Genomic DNA, 13,230 nt, shown 5'->3' on the forward strand with positions numbered 1-13,230 from the left:
GTAAGACCAGCAATAAGATGCTGGTTATTCTTTACTGCCATCTTCCTTGACACCTCCATTTTCTCCCCTGTTCTTTGCCCTGGGAAGTTGACCCAATTGACTATATCTATCAGACTTCCTTGTTCTCTTGGCATGAATGGGGTTCCGCCAATAGAAGTTGCTAACAGGAGATTAAATGGCAAGAAGAGAGTGAGGTTAGGGTATTTTTTCCCCTGGTTCCTTCCCTACATCACAGTGATTGTTGCATTTGTTGCCTCTTCTATGGCACAACTTCTGTCAGGCAGCTTCTCTTCTTTGGTCCAGCTCTACAGAAACTATTAGCTTTCTTCTGCAGTGTTTTAACTCTATTGTCAGAAATATAAGTATGATTTTCATCACGTGTCTGGTAAATAAGATATTTTTCATATCTATTAGATGTCTTTATAGAAACAAAATCAGATAAGGGGGAAGGAAATCCTAAGTCTATGTTTAGCACTTCAAGGATTCCAAGTAATTCCATTAAAATAACATTTTCTCAGTCTTCCTGCTACAAATGGAGAAGAATCAATGTGTCCGAGCCCCTGTCATGAGATAGAGAGTCTCAAAAATGACCAAACTCTCTACCCTGCTCTGTATGTATACGCAGCTTCTCTCATGTTGGAATCTAAACCGCGTCTGTAACTGCTTTGACTGATAGAATGTGGAAAAAGTGACCTTCTGGGACTTCTGAGTAAGGTAATAAAAAAGTTATTCTCCCTACTATGGATAAATTACAGACTGTCCTGGTGGAGAGAAAAACCAAGTAGAGAAGCCCTAGAAAGTGAAACATGCCATAAAAAAAGAAGCCACCCAAAGGAGCTCTGAGGTACCAGATGTCCAGCCATCTGACAGCATCTGCCATTTTGCTGTAAATGCATGAGAGACCTTGAGAAAGACTAACAGAGGAAACTCCAAGCTGGGCCCCAGTTGACATACAAATTTGTGAGATATAATAAAATGTGGTTTAAGCTACTACGTTTTGGGGTGATTCATACTGCAGCATTAGATAACAATAGGAATAGATATTCTACTTACTAGCAGTGTGACTGTGAAAGGTACTTCCACCTCCTGAGGCTCAATTTTCTCATTTTCAGAATGTGAATGACAATAGTTAACTATACTATAGGTTACTTAGAGATCTAAACTAAAAATGAGATAAAATTTTTAATCATTCAGCATAGAGTTTGGGACACAGGAAGTATTCATTTTGTTCTTATTGGTATCATTATTATTACATGTTTTTTTTTTTTCAAATCTTCACCTCTTCTAGGAGGTTCTAGGATTAGTAAGAAAGTACAAAAAAGATTAAGATAGTCTCAGCAAGAGGCTGTAGGGACAGGACAAAGGAAGTGACTAAATCTAAGGCAGAAGGAAAAAAGAAAAACTTCTAAAAATGATAGAAGCTACTTAAAATGAGACTTGAATGATGAGAGTTTGCTTGGGAAGGACAGGTCTAGAAAAAAGCATTCTTAACAAATGTAGGAATCAGCAGCTATGGATACCAAAGCATGAGAGATTTTGAATGTTAAAGGAAATGGCCTTCATGGAGGACTGGAAGAAGTTGTAGATAGCTGGAGGAAAGACATGCGGGATGAGGGTTATGGGTGTTGGTGTGAGACCAGGTCATAAAGAAGTTTAGGTGTGATTTTGAGACCTGTATGTTTTGCTCTGGATATTGGAACATATCCTAAAAGCACAGAGACTTGGCAATGTAGGTCAAAACTTTCAGTTGTGTGAACAATGGATTAGATAGAAAGAGGTTAGTGACGTGGCGGTAAGGGTGACAAGTAGAGAAATGCTGGCAGTAAAGCAGCAGAAAAGCAAATGGACAGTGATTCTTGATAATCAGACATATTTTGAGGTAACATCAATACAATCTGGTAACCACTCATTGAAGGAAGTAAGCAAAAAGGGGAAGGCAAAAGTGAGTCTGAGGTTTCTATCCTGTGTTATTTGGTAAATGATAGTGACCTTTGTTAAGACAGGAAATACAAAGGGAGAGAAGAGAATATTTATCCACTATAGAAGAAAGGTATGGGTAGGAAGGGTGAAATCATCATTCTTTACTGGGTCCTTAATATGGGCTAGATACTTTTACAAAGACCTTTAAATACAAGTTTTTCTAATTATCTAAAATATTAGTGTAACTATACCCATTATATAGATAATGACACCGAGTTTCTTTGATTAAGTTACTTGAACAAGACATATATGGCTTGAATGACAAGGTTTTATAACTTGAAAATCCATACACGTTTCACTTTTAGAAGTTGTATATAAAGCTCAGAATAAGAATGGAGAGGCAGATAGATATAGATAATGCTGTTGATGCTGTCTTGGGAATAGATGAGAATGGGTAGAGTAAGAAATGAGGAGATCAAAGACAGAACCCTTTAAAGTATCAGCAGATAAAAATTCAGAAGAAGATGAGTTATTGTGTAAACGGAGGCAGTACTGATGCAGAGGAAGAGCTCAGCAGAGAATAAAGCCTAGAGCAGGGGGAGGGACATGGAAGAGGGCAAACCAGAAGAAGGGAGCGGACGCACAAATGATACACTACAGAGCGCTAAGGAGGTTGAGGAATGAAAAGTGGCCATTAGGTTGACAGCTAGGAGATATAAATAGTTGAAACAGTCTGGAAAATCTTAGTGACCCAGCTAGGATTGTCACTGCCCCCCTTAATTAGCTAGTCTCTACATAGCAGGGAGGAAGAAAGAGGACACTCTAGTCTTGGAGTGTGACATTAATAAAGTGGCAATAATGGGAAAGCAGGAAGAGTATAGGAGTTGTGTTATTACAAATTCATCTTCTAGGCAAATAATTTTTCACAATTCTGATTCCTGTTTCTATGTATTTTTTTCATAACCAAGTTTTGCATTAAATCAGGTGACCTTGGCCTCCATGACGAGAGACCACATGTGTCCACAGAAGTTATTTGAGTGTGGTTATACAGGGTTAAGCCACATCAAGAACTGTGAAGGGTCTGAGACTTTACCCTACTTGTAAACTAACAATTTTGACTGCAACTCTCATGTGTATGTTGGCAGGAGACATGAGATTCCTGGGTCAAAGGCAAAGGATTTTCTTAAACATGACAATAGCAATAGTCAGAATACCAGCATTTTCTTGCACTAGTTCCCTGAGCCCCAGTTCCCATAGGGCATTGCAAAGAGGACCAGGTGACACCTGTACATGCAGTGGGTGGCATTTCAGTAGAGAAGTTCTGAGTTTAGGGAATCCAGATGTTTTATAACAAGTGGTATATGCCTATCTTTTGTTCCCAAGGGGAGATGTTAATTCCTTGTATTGAGCAGTTGGCCCCCAGAAGGAGACACTGTATCTACCAAGGCAATAAGCAAACCTTTCTTTTCTCTGAAATGACACACTCCATCTTCTAAGGCTGTTAAACAGATAGCCTGTAAAAAAGGTACTCAGCCCCTCTCCTTGTAATGCAGAAACATGAGAAACCCATGGAGAACAGTCTCCCAATAAGCTGACCTAAGCCTCTAATGGTGAGCTCTTGGTTGTCCCAAGAAAAGAAAATGACAATCACCACAATTTTTATATATAAAATTAATATGGGTCCAGAGATTCAATATCATTCACATACCCGCACATCTACTCTTAGCATACAAATTAATTTGTATAATTTGTTTACAAAACCCCACACTTCTGTGTTTTAAACTTTTTTGCATGCATATGCATTTAACATTTCATTTGATGGTCCAAACAATTTTTGAGGTATATATGGAGAGGTATCATAAAATCATTACAAAGAGAAACACTGATAGTAAGAAGGATTATATTCTTCTCCAAGTCACAAAAATAAAGAGCAACTGAGCTTTAAACCCAATTATTCTTCCTCCCAGTTTGCTGTTTTCTATTTCCATACATTTTCAGGGGTGTACCCTGCTATAGCTAAGTTGAATGGAGTGTTTTTGTTTCCCCTACTCACTGGACCCATTTAATGTGCTATGTGAACTTGGGACTGGCATCTTCATTCCCTCTGCCTTGGTTTAAGCTAGAAAATTGTATCAAGCACATATATTTTGCATCACTGCACCACTGGGGCAAGAATTATATAAGGTAATAGGCATGAGTGTTCATCACAGTATCAATCACTCAGTCATTCCTTTAGCACCATCCTCTTTCCCATCTCACTCTATTGTCTCCAGAACACAGTCCCAAATCTCATCTAGCCTGGCAGACATTCCTTGATCTGGTCTTTCTCTCCCTTCCAAGGCTTATTCTGGTAGCATACACACTCTGGTAAATCTGCAAAATCTTCCTTGTTTTGTTTCAAATTTCTCTCCTTTGAAATTGCATATCTTCAAAGAAGAGCTCCAGTGGGACTTTTCTATTGAGCATCCCTCTCTTCCTCTGTTAGGAAGTATGTCCAGCCATCTGTGGGCCTCTGTTGGCATCTTCTTTATCTTGTAATACATATTGTGGTATGTTATCATTACATATGGTTACACTTTGTGTTCAATAGACACCACACATTTCTTGAGGGACAACCACATGTCTTCCCACTTATGGTTGTGTCGTTATCCCATATGCAATGTCATATTTACCTAAATATGAAGCACCTTTTTGTATAGTTATTAAGACTGCAGGCCTTAGAGTTAGGTGCTCCTGGAATACACTCCCAGTTGTACCATTTATTAGTTGTGAAGGCTTGGGCAACTTTGTTAAATGTTCCAAGCCTCAGTTTCCTCATGTGTAAACTGGTAATGATTATATCTTTATCAAAGTTTTGGGGAAGTAGTATTTTTTAATATTCTTTAGCAAAATATAACTACTCAATAAAAATTATTATCTAATGAATTTAAATTTTATTCTTATTTTAAATTTTAACACTTTTGACTGTAGGCTCATCATGGAGAAATGACATTCCAGCAAATTCAGTTTATTTTCACTGTTCTCCACCTTCCAAACACCTTCTTTATGCTCCTATTTCTAGAGCTATGACTTGTTGAAATATTTTTAATGTGACTTTAAAGTATTTCCATTTTTAATATTTCATATATAAGACCAATTCATGTTTTATTACTCAAAAGTTACAGAGATTTTGAGGTCTCTTTACAATTCAAATACTTAAAAACCTAACTGAAGTGCCTTTGTTCTTTCAGTAATACCATCTGCAAATAAAGAAATGGTAGCTGTCCTCCACATCATGAAGTATAGCTATCATCCAAATCCTTAGATAGGTATGTATGCAGCCACCAATATAGAATCCATATTTGGAGACCACTGGCTCATGAACTGGACTTTTTCTAAAATGAGTATTCTTTAAGCTTCTAGGGATATGGCTGCATCATTGAAAGCCTCCTTCCTCCCTACTTCATTTCCTATGACATATAGCTTCCCATCTGATGGTCCTAAAATGCCCGTTGCCTCAAACCATCATCCTACCTTCCACTTGTCAGTAGTTCATCGCTGCTTAACTAATAAACTCAAGTGTACCAGCTTCAAAGTCATTCCCATCACAATCAGCACACAACACAATCTTATCCTGCTTGACTTTCTAACCCTGTGCTCTCTTCTCCATTGTGTGGCTCCACTTACAACACATAAACTCTCATGCGATGTTTACTCAAACATCCGTCTTTCTTTTTGCGCATAGGAATGCCATCACCAGTATTCTTCAGTTACAGGGATTTCAACATTGTGATAAATTCTTCTCTCCTCCAGTGGGTCCTCCCCAGCATACACTGACATCTCTTCTCTCTGACCTGCATTTACTAGCTGTGTACAATACTCTTAAAAATAATACTTCATCAGTTTATGTATATATTTTTTGGTTTTAAAACTATTTCATGTGTAACTAATTTTCACAGCTGAAGTCATTATCACCCATTAAACACTGAGTTGAAAATAGCTTTCTAGCTTAATTAAGCAGACATCTAACACAATCTTCTGAGAACTTTTTATTTTACTTTTTTGTTTTTCAATGTTTATTTATTTTAATTTTTATTAATTTATTAATATAATTAATTATTATTTATTTTTGGCTGCATTGGGCAATGTTTATTAAAGTTAACTAAACATATTTAAAATTACACATATTACAAATGTTATATCAAAGTTTTTTTGTCACAAATGAGCACACCCAGATAACCAATTCCTAAGATACAGAACATTATCAGCACTTCAGAAATCCTCTTCGCATTCTCTTCTAGTATACTTTATTTCCAACATTTCAAGCATATGCATCTAAAAATTACAGTAGGATGATTTAAATATGAAGAATTACATTGCTCTGTGAGGGAAAACTACAGGTCTTTGCCCCATACCTGCTGACCAAATAAGTTACTTCCAGAAGGAGCCACCTTTAAAATGTTTAATGATTTCTCCTGAAAGCTTTCTCTATTTCTCTAAGGTATACACTCCAGCCACTATCTCTTGATGTATGAAGTTTAGACATTACCTATGAATTCAGTTGTGAATGATGAGGATTAGTTCATTTATATACTCACATCCCTCCTTCATCCTCCAATTTTTATTGTCCTCAATTGTTAGTCATTGTAAGTGTATGGAATATTATTTTTTGGTTTAAGAACAATGGGTAGTACCTTTCAATGTCCCACTTTTAAAGCTGAGGACATTTTCACCTCAAGCTTCCCTTTACCAATTCATCCTTTCTACTTTGCTACACCTGTCACTATACTGATGACATTTCCTTTGCTTTCTGTAACTATAATTATTTTATGTTTGGTTTATAGTCACATTTCTCAAACCCAACTGCACATCAGAGTCACCCTGGACTGTTGAAAAATAGTAATGCCCAAGTCTGATCCTCAGAGTTCTGATTTAATACATCTGAAGGAGTTTAGTATTGTTACTATCAAAGCTCCACAAAGATTTTAATTTGCAGCCAAGACTGAGAAACACTGTCTAGAGGGTGATTCAATAAGCTAAAAATCAATAAATTGATTTTACACGAGCATGGCTACATTAATGTTCATGTCAGCATCACTATTGTAACATGACTGCATATTCTATTTTGACACACAATTTTCTTTTGAAAGTTCTAATTCCTCTTTATTATTGCACCGTTTGGTTTATTTTTGCCACAAACTCTTCATCATTTATTTTATTGGATTTACTCTTATTGTCAGAGGTCTTCTTCCTAGAACCCTCTGTCCTCTTGTCTTAGTCGGGTATGGAGATGTTTTCCTGGGATTTTCTTTCATTTCTTTCTAAATTTAAATCCTTTTTTTCTGATATCTCATGTCAACCTCTTTGTAGGTGGACACTCCAGGTCTCACTGCAGCTCATAAATGAGTTAACTGTTGAGAAACGGTACACGGAATTCTTGCTTATTTCACAATATCTTTGTTCTGCTCATGAAATTGGTAAAAATTATAAGAAATATAATTTGAAAATATTTTCTCTCAGTACTTTGATATTATTACTACATCATTTTATGGGATCTATCTTGCTGATAAAAATTTCATGACAGAATTGTTATCATTCCTTTTACTCAATAAAAGAAAGTGGGATCTTTTATATCCAATTTTTATGATGACATATTTAGGTAATGATCATTTTTCTATTTATTGTGTTGAGCCACTGTGATTTACTTCAACTTGAATACTAAGAAGCCCTCTTATATTTTTCCTTCAAAATTTTCTTTATTTAGTTTTCTGTGTTTTCTTTCTTTCTGTAGTTCATATAGAAGTGCAATTATTTTTTGCCTCAAGTTTTCTATTATATTGGAATTTCTTGTCTTTTTTTAAACTTTGGAGAATATTTTTTCAACATTATTTCTTACATTTTATTACACTTTGCTTTAAAATTAACAATCATATTTTTACTTCAAAGATCTTTTTATTGTTTTTTCATTGTTCTTTTATTACATCCTGTTCTTTTTTTTTTTTAATGGATGCCATATACCCTGAAGTCTATCTGAGAATATTAAAAGAGTATATTTTTTTATTATTTTCAGTTCTTTTTTTTCCCCTCATAGATTTATATTTCCTTAAAGGGCTGTTTTTCTATTGCTTTACTCATTCTTTTTCCCACAAACATCTCCTAAGTGTTGCTTAATTATATTTAAGTAAAAAAATAAACAGTAGAAATGCTGTGATTTAGACCAAAATTTGTTAAATAATTGGTTTTCTTTCAGGATGCATAGACCAGGAAATAATATTTATCATTTCAGACCCTTAATTGATAGAAATTTATAAATATCTTTGCATCTGAATGCCAATCACCAATGATTTTTTTTATGATTTGATGTACAAAATAGTTCTAGTAGTTTTCTGGTGGCATTCTTAGGATTTTCTATGTATAGTATCATCATCTGAAAACAGTGACAGTTTTACCTCTTTTTTCCCAGTTTGTATTCTTTTTATTTCTTTTTCTTCTCTGATTGCCATGGCTAAGACTTCTGAAGATATGTTGAATAAGAGTGGTGAGAGGGGACATCCTTGTCTTGTTCCTGATCTTCGTGTAAATGCTTTCAGTTTTTCACCATTGAGTATGATGCTTGCTGTGGGTTTGTCATATATGGCCTTTATTATGTTGAGGTATGTTCCCTCTGTGCCCATTCTCTGGAGAGCTTTTATCATGAATAGGTGCTGAATTTTGTCAAAATATTTTTCTGCATCTATTGAGATGACCATATGGCTTTTATTCCTTAATTTGTTAATGTGGTGTATCGCATTGATTGATTTGCACATATTGAAGAATTCCTGCATCACTGGGATAAATCCCACTTAATCATGGTGTATGATCTTTTTAATGTGCTGTTGGATTCTGTTTGCTGGTATTTTGTTCAGGATTTTTGCACCTATGTTCATCAGTGATATTGGTCTGTAATTTTCTTTTTTTGTGATATCTTTTTCTGGTTTTGGTATCAGGGTGATGATGGCTTTATAGAATGAATTTGGGAGTCTTTCTCTCTCTGCAATTTTTTGGAAGAGTTTGAGAAGGATCAGTGTTAACTCTTCTCTAAATGTTTGATAGAATTTGCCTGTTAAGCCATATGGTCCTGAACATTTGTCTGTTGGAAGATTTTTAATTATGGTTTCAATTACATTATTTGTAATAGGTCTGTTTATATATTTTTTATTTTTTTCTGGATCAGTCTGGGAAAATTGTATCATTCCAAGAATTTGGAAATTCACAGAATTCTAATTCAGATTAGAATTCTAATTCACAGAATTAGAACAAAAAAATTTACAATTCTTATGGAACCACAAAAGACCTTGAATAGCCAAAGCAATCTTGAGAAAGAAAAATGGAATTGGAGGAAACAGGCTTCCTGACTTCAAATTATACCACAAAGCTACAGTAATCAGGACAGTATGGCACTGGCACAAAAACAGAAATGTAGATCAGTAGTACAGGATAGAATGCCCAGAGATAAACCCAAGCACATATGGGTGCCTGCTTTATGACAAAGGAGGCAAGAACATACAATAGAGAAATGAAAACCTCTTCAATAAGTGGTGCTGGGAAAACCAGACAGCTACATGTAAAATAATGAAATTAGAACACTACCTAACACCATACAAAAAAATAAACTCAAAGTGGATTAAAGACTTAAATATAAGACCAGACACTATAAAACTCTTAGAGGAAAACATAGGAAAAGCACTCTTTGACATAAACCAAAGCAAAATCTTTCTTGACCCACCTCCTAGAGTAACAGAAATAAAAACAAACAAGTTTAATTAAACAAGTTTAATTAAACAAATGGGACTTAATTAAACTTAAAAGTTTTGCACAGCAAAAGAAACCATAAACAAGACAAAAATACAACCCTCAGAATGGGAGAAAATATTTTCAAATGAAGCAACTGACAAAGGATTAATCTCCAAAATATGCAAACAGCTCACAGAACTCAATATCAAAAAAACAAAGACTCCAGTTAAAAAATGGGCAGAAGACCTAGATAGACATTTCACCAAGGAAGACATACAGATGGCCAAGAGACACATGAAAAGATGCTCAACATCACTAATTATTAGAGAAATACAAATCAAAACTACAATGAGGTATCACCTCACACTGGTCAGAATGACCATTTTCCAAAAATCTATAAACAATAAATGCTGGAAAGGGTGTGGTGAAAATGGAACCCTCCTGCACTGTTGGTGGCAATGTAAATTGATACAACTACTATGGAAATCAGTATGGAGGTTCCTTAAAAAATTAAAAATAGAACTATCATATGACCCAGGAATCCCACTACTGGGTATACATCTTGAGAAAACCATAATTCAAAAAGAGATATGTACCAAAATGTTCATTGCAGCACTATTTACATTAGCCAGGACATGGAGCCAACCTAAATGTCCATCGGCAGATGAATGGATAAAGAAGATGTGGCACATATATACAACGGAATATGACTCAGGCATAAAAAGAAATGAAATTGAGTTATTTGTAATGAGGTGGATGGACCTAGAGTCTGTCAAACAGAGTGAAGTAAGTCAGAAAGAGAAAAACAAATACCATATGCTAAAGCATATATATGGACTCTAAAAAAAAAAAAGAAAATGGTACTGATGAACCTAGTTGCAGGGCAGGAATAAAGATGTAGACATAGAGAATGGGCTTGAGGACATGGGGTGGGAGGGGGAAGATGAGGTAAAATGAGAGTAGCATTGATATATATACACTACTGAATGTAAAATAGTTAGCTAGTGGGAAGAAGCAGCATAGCACAGGGAAATAAGTTTGGTGCTTTGCGATGACCTAGAGGGGTGGGATGGGAAGGATGGGAAGGAGGCTCAAGAGGGAGGGGATACGGGTACATATGTATGCATATGGCTGATTCACTTTGTTGTACAACAGAAACTGACACAGTATTGTGAAGCAATTATATTCCAATAAAGATCTATTAAAAAAAGAAAAACAAATCACTCTACTTATGAATAATATGAACATACTTAGGCTGTGTTACTGTAGTGGTGATGAGTTTTTTGAATGTTTGTTTATTTGTCTTGTTTTATTTTTCCTAAACAGCAACACCTGATTGCACTTTCTAACTCTCTCAACTCATGAAACTGCATTAATGTGATTCCAGCGTCCTGTTGCTCCCAGATACCTGGCAGACACGAACAAAATTTTCTTTAAAAAATAATTTTAAAAACCCATAATCCTATACCTCAAATTTTTTTTCTATAACTTTGCATTGCAAATTTGTATGGAACTATTCATATAGTCTCAAAAATAAAGAAGCAAATATTATAGAACCAGCATTAGAAATAACTTCATGCAATTACTCAGAGTAACTACAGAAAATATAAATAGAAGATAGAAGTTTTGAAGAACACAATTAGTATACTCAACCTGTACAACACTGCACTGGACAATTACAGAATATACACTTTTATCAGGGACATAAAGTAGGTCTTAAAATTCTCAAATAATTTAAATCCCAGCCAAAATCTTAGTAGTTTTTTTCTCTGTGTGCCTCTATTTTGTACAGTTAGTTATACAGTTATTTGTTATATACAGTTCTAAAACTTATATGGAAATGCAAAGGAGCGAGAATTATGGAGACATGCTTGAGGAAGAATAACAAAGTAAGGAAAAGTGTTCTACAAAATATCTAGAATTATTATAAAACTAAGGTAAGTAAGACTGAATGATACTGGTACAACAATAGATGAATAAAATGGAATAAAATAGAGAGCTCACAAACAGACACAGTTATACAACAGAACAGAAACAGACACACAAACACCTGGTTTAAAGAAAGATGGCACTTTAGGACAACAGGAAAATATAATAGTTCCATCAAATGGTGCTGGAATAATTAGATATTCACATGAAAAAATTGTCATGATATTTACTTTTCACCATATACAACAATCAATTCCAGATTGTTATATTTAGATGAGAACACAAAACAATACACCTCTTAGAAGATAATATAGGAGAAAATCTCTAAATCTCCAAGGCTCTGATATAGGAAAACACTTTTTCAACAGGACACACAAAATTCTAACCCCACCCACCCCAAAACATGATTGATATATGGAACTAAATCAAAAGAGAATGTATCCATCAAAAGAACACCATTAGAGAACAAAAAGACAAAACACAAAATGGAGAAAGATTGTTGGGAACACGCTAACCACAAAGGACTCATATCTGAGTAAATGATATACTCCTACACATTAATAAAATAAATGCACCAAGAGAAAACAAGCAAAATAATTAAACATACATTTCACAAAATATATTAAAAAAATTTTTAAAAGGCCAAAGTTGCTCAATTATGTTAGTAATAAGACTTATTCAAATTACACCCCCAATGTGAAAATTCTTTGATGAATATGACATTTAGAGCACTTTTCTATAAATATTATATTACTGAATATGAAAACTTTTCATTAAAAAAAGGAATATACAGAACTACATATAATTGCCTAGAGCTAGAACATTTTCAACATAGGGTAGGAATGATAAAGAACATCAGTATGAAATATGAAGACACATGGTAATGGGTAGTTCAAATAATAGCTGACCTAGAATTATAAGCTCTGGGTCTACAATGGCTACAAAACTTTCCTCTGCTACTCATCAGCTATGTAACAGTGGGCACATCATGTACTCATTGTAACATTTTTTTGTACTGTCTTTTTAATTTTTTTTAATTTTATATTGGAACATAGTTGATTAACAATGTTGTATTAGTTTCAGGTGTACAGCAGAGTGATTCAGTTATACATATATCTATTCTTTTTCAAATTCTTTCTATTCTTTTATTTTAGATTTGAGCTCAGCATAGACACTTCTGTGCTTGTGGTAATTGTTAAACAAGATTATCTGCAATGTGTTAAATAAACATGTGGGTGGAAGCTTAGGAAAATAGAACAATGCATTAAGAATTTATCCCTTTTCTAATTTTATTTTGTGTTAGCTTTGGATATTTTATGCTGTTGGGAAAAGAGAAAAGGAAGAAGACAGGGCATGAAAAAAAGAATAGACGCAATTCTTTCATGGGTCACAATACTGATAGTTCAGGTTCAGGATACATTCTTTAAAGCAAAATTCTTAAAAATATTCTAAGTTGTTGGTAAAATAATGTCAAAAGTGGCCCTGCAAGTTTATGGATGACATTTGATGTTAAAAGAGAGTACACCAATAGGAAATCACCAATTATTTAGCTGATGTCTGTTCACTTAAAAATATATATATTTACATCAATAGAAGTCAAAGTATTATAGAATGAGAAATTTCTTTTTT

This window comes from Delphinus delphis, chromosome 13, assembly GCF_949987515.2.
Source record: "Delphinus delphis chromosome 13, mDelDel1.2, whole genome shotgun sequence".
Classification (NCBI taxonomy): Eukaryota; Metazoa; Chordata; class Mammalia; order Artiodactyla; family Delphinidae; genus Delphinus; species Delphinus delphis.